At 45.6% G+C, this 5,059-nt stretch overlaps 1 pseudogene; it reads left to right on the forward strand.

Moving 5' to 3' along the window:
* Positions 1 to 496: 496 nt before the first annotated feature.
* LOC123823840 lies at positions 497 to 1,477 on the forward strand (annotated as a pseudogene).
* The last annotated feature ends 3,582 nt before the right edge of the window (positions 1,478 to 5,059 follow it).

A 5,059-nucleotide genomic window follows, 5' to 3' on the forward strand; every position in this document is an offset into this window, starting at 1 on the left:
GGTGTTCCCGTCAGGTTCCCACAGGAACACTGAGGAGCTATGAAGTTAGTGCTGGGAGACTGACTGTCTGCACTGGGAGATGGTCTCCTTCTTCTTAAGGTAGACGGTGCATCAGTTTCTTGTGGCTGCTATAATAAATTTCCACAGTCAGAACAGCTTAAAATAACAGAAATTCATTCTCTGGCATTCTAGAAGTCAGAAATCCAAACCAAAGTATAGCCAAGACCTGCTTTTCTCCCCAGGCTCTAGAAGAGATTCTGTCCCTCCTGGGTGGCTGCCGGCACTGCTGGGCACGCGGCTGCATCACACCCATCCCTGCCTCCATCTTCACGTGGCCTTCTCTGCATGGCATCTTGACTTCGGTTTTGTAAAAGGAACATATCATTGGATTTAAGACTCACACAGATAACCCAGTGTCATCTCACCTCAAAATTTTTAACTTAATTATATTGTCAGAGAACCTATTCCAGCTCTCTGTCTCGCCGTCTTCACAGCTATGGCAGCTGCCTCACTCCCCACATGGCTGTCCCTGCAGCTGGGTGGGGTGGAGGGAACCTGTGTGCCTTCTCCACCGCTGTGTCTCCAACCACTCTCACCCGGAACCAAACCCACATGTGACAGAAAGGACATCCAAATCTGAAAGGCCATTGAGAAGAAAGGTACTACCTCCTAGGATAGAGAATGTGACTGGTGACCAGAGCTGGCCCAGGGTTTACCCTTTTGCAGTACCAATTGAACCCTCTGCAGTGCTTCCTCCTGTTCGAACGGGTTATACAGTGAAAGGGGGTGTGCCCATGGCAAAGGAGGTAAATCTAGAACTTCCAAAGATCCCCAGTTCCCTGCATTTGACTCTTGTAACAATTAAAATCACTGTGAGGCTTTTAAAGATTTCTGCACTGAATGCCTGCTGCACTCAACAGTGATGGAAAATGTGAGAAGCATTTTCCAACTGAAATTGATACAGCTGATTATGTTTCTTCAGGACCATGTGTTCGAAACCCCAAAACACAAGTAGCAACCTTAACGGTTAAACTCTCCAGTTTGAATTTACATGATCATGCAAAGAAGAAACTTATCAAACTCGTAGGAGAGCAATACTGCAAGACCACAGCTGTGCTTACCATCAAAACAGGTAAGTGCCCTTCAAGGAGACAGGATTCTGATTATGCAGTGTATCTGCTAACAGTTTTATACCATGAGTCTTGGAACATGGAGGAAAGGGAGAAACATAGGACTGAGGCAGACATGGAAGCATATATATGGACAAACAGCTCCTCAGAAAAAAAATATCCTGGAAACACTTCTCCGAACTAAAGCCTCAGAGAAAAACCTGGAAGTAAATAAAGAAGAGCTGCTTGGTACTAAAGTAGCTGAAGATTGCAAAGAGTCTGTTATTAGTCTTAAAAATGAGGGGGACAATGAAGATACCCTTTCTCAGTACAAAGAATCAGTGAAGAGACTATTAAATCTGACCTGAATTATGTCAAATCAAATTGATCAAATATGTTGGATTAATGTTGTGATCTATATGTAATTGTTATCTAATTTGATATAAAGTTGAAAATGTTAATAAAAGTGTTGTTTTTAAAGAAGAACCTACTCCAAAATTAGGTCAAATTCACAGGTTCTAGGGGTTCGGGTGTGAACATACTTTTGGGGGGAAACCCCACCTAGCCCTCTCCAGTCAGCTTGATCCTGTGCTCCAGTCCGTGGTGGGATTTGGGTGGTCCTGGGACTTTGCTTATGGAGGATCTCTTGGAATCTGCAATGAGCCACTAATTTGGGCTTTGTCTGCAGTTTACAGAGTGGGGGACATGGAGGAAAAAGAGAAGGCAAGCAGGAGGAAACTCCCAGCAGACCCAGACATGGACCCCCAAAGACCACCAGCCTAGGCCCTATAAAGAGTCAAGTTGGTAGAAAAAGGAGGGCTTTCTAGATTGATATCACATGCTCTGTGGGACCCTTGCTTAGATCATGGCTACAAAAATGTCACAAAATATATTTGGGAACAAGCACAAAAGTAAAAATACATAAATTGTACCTCATCAAAATTTTGTCCTTCAAAGAAACTCATTAAGGAAGTAAAAGAACAACACACAGAATGGGTAAGAAATCTGCCAACCACATATGTGACAAAGGACTTGTATCTAGAATATATGGTAAATAACATGCAAAACTAATAATAAAAAATATCTCCATTTAAATATCTGAAAAGAATATGTATAGGTAGGTGTCCAAAGAAGACATGCCCATGACCAATAAGCACATGAAAAATGCTCTAGATCACTAGTCATAACTGAAATGCAAGTACAAACCACAATGAGATGCCACTGCACAGCCTCTGAAGTGGCCAGGATGACAGACAGATAAAGAAAGTCCTCACTTCTTGTATGAGCGGTTTGTGTCGGTCGTGTTTTGGCCATTCCTCGGACTGGTCAGCAGAGTTGCCACGCGATCCAGCAACTCCCCCCTACTTTGGCATACACCCAAGAGAAAAGAAAACACAATTTTTTCCCACCAAAATGTGTACATAGCACATTATTCATAACAGCCAAAAAGCGAAGACACCCCAAATATCCATCAGCTAATACAAAACCAAACGGTGGCATGTCCATATAGTGGCATATTATTTGATCACATAAAGGAATGGAAAACTGCCCTGGTGGGGCTGCTCAGTTGGGTGGAGCATCGTCCTGTACATCAAAGGTTTGGGCCTGATTTCTGATCAGGGCATGTACCTAGGTTGCAGGTTCAAACCCCGTCTAGGTGAGTACAGGAGCCAACTGTCAGATGATTCTCTCTCTTATTGATGCTCCCGCCCTCTCTCTCTCTCTCTCTCTCTCTCAAATCAATGGATATATCTTTGGGTGCAGATTTTTAAAAAGGAATGAAAACCTTCCTGTGTTACAACATGGATGAACCTTGGAAACGTTATGCTAAATGACAGAAACCAGACACAAAAAACACATTTTGTGTGATTCCATTTATATGAAGTGTCCAGGAGCAGGAAACCCATGGAAACAGGAGTCAGATTGGCTTGCCAGGGGTCAAGTTAGAGGAGACATTGGAGACTGGCTGCTTTGTGATTTTGTGGGTGTTGGGGGGCATTAAAATTTCTTAAAACTAGATAGAAGTTGTGGTTCAGACATTGTATATTTAATATATTCAAGAGAATTTTATACTTAAAATCTCAATTTTATGTTAATTTTACTTCAATAAGAAGAAGTGCAAGTAAAGCAGACATGGCTCCCCACAAATCCCTTATACCTTAGAAGTTGTGCCACACCCCTGTGCAGTTTGGCAGGAGGCAGAGGTCCCACCAGGTCAGCGATGCACTCAGTGCCTTAATGCTTAGGGGTCGGCCCACTGATGGAATTTTCACCTTCCCCCTTGACTTCGGCTGAGTACCAGATCCAGATGAGAACTGTCACTCCTGTATCCTTTAAGTTTCTGCTCATCTGCTGTTCAACCGAGGATGTACTACAGTTTCTGATTAACCTTGGAAGCTGGGGGATATGAATGTGGGTTCCATAGCCCTTTGTGCCATGAGTGTCTCAGACCCGTGTCTTAGCTGGGTCGCAGGAACGACACCAGATCCAGATGCTCTGTGTCTCAGGCACTGCTGATCCTCAGGACAACCTTGAGAGCTGAGGTGTCACACTTCCCTGCAATACACAAAAGGGAGAGAAGTTACTGTCTCAAATAGACAGTCAATAAATGTTTCTTCATGTCTTAAATTAAAACCTATGAATTGTCTCCAACTAGTTCTTTTGCCCAAAGCAAGAAGATGGAAAAACAGCATTAGACACAGAGCTACTGTCTGGGGGCTGAGAGGCAGTGGGGCGTGGGGGGGGATGCTGTAAGTGACTTGGAAGTGTTGATGGAGAGTGATGGAGAGGAGGAGCTCCTGCTTGCAGAAACTGGGAAGTCAGAGAGAGGAAGTGTTGGGGAGAAACAAAACCACATACCCAGCCAGGGGAGGTCTGCTGGTTCCCTCTGGGCATCAGCTGACTGATGGAAATATCTCCCCAAACCTCCTGTTCCTCATGGGGTCGTCAATCTTGTGACAGTGCCATTGGCTTCCCCAATCAATGAAGGCAGAGGGCAGAAGAGCCCTCAGTTCTTTGCTCTCTGCCCCCTCACACACAATGAACAAGTCCCACAGCTCTGACCCTGAGCCCTTCTTCTTGTGACCCAGTTCACGTCCACAGTCAAGCTCAGGTGGAGACTCAGGACAACTTGCTGGTGTGACCCCAAAAGCCTCCTCCAGACCCTCACTCCCAGCTGAGGTGTTTTATTCTCATAGACCTAAACTTACCTGTCTCTGACCATCCCCTGCACAAAGCCTTCCTACAGGTCTCCGCCTCACTCCAGCAACATCCAAGTATCTTCACCTGATCTTCTGTTGTTGAAGATCATACTGAGCTGAACTCTCCCTCCCAGGCAGAGCCACCTCCTGCCTACAAACCAGTTGCATCCCAGTGACCCACTCCCCTCCTAGACTCACACAGCCTAGGTTACGGCCACACTGTGCCTGCACACAGGCACTCCTGGAGCCAATCTTCTGAGAGTAGACTCCTCTATACACCTCCCAGACCATGGTAATGACAAAGCCTTCCCGCTGCTCCTCACACAGCTGCACATGCAGTTTTGTTGCAGGGATTGTGTAAGATTTTATAAAAAAAAACTCTCACAAACCATGTAGAATACTGTTCAGCTCATCACCTGGTGGTCCGTGATGCAGGAGTTTTATCACTGCTTATTGTCCCTATGGTCCTTCTGCAGCTCATTTTCTACAGAGCAGCGTCTTCTCCAATAGTAATCTGCTCATGCTTTCCTTCCCAGGGACTTTCCCGTTACCTTAAAGCTGAAACCCACGATCACTCTCAGGGAGCAAAGGCCCCGTGTGACCAGGGCACAGCACGCCTTGCTGGCTGGCGGTTCTTAGGATAGTTGCCCTCTTCTTGGTCAAGGGTGCCATCTTCTCACCCCCTTGTGCTGACCCTTATCGTGTCCTGGCCCCTCCGTCCCCAGCAGGTCTCCACACTCCATCACTAAG

Source organism: Phyllostomus hastatus, unplaced genomic scaffold (genome assembly GCF_019186645.2).
Source record: "Phyllostomus hastatus isolate PE091 unplaced genomic scaffold, TTU_PhHast_1.1 phas_contig_5, whole genome shotgun sequence".
In the NCBI taxonomy this organism is placed as follows: domain Eukaryota; kingdom Metazoa; phylum Chordata; class Mammalia; order Chiroptera; family Phyllostomidae; genus Phyllostomus; species Phyllostomus hastatus.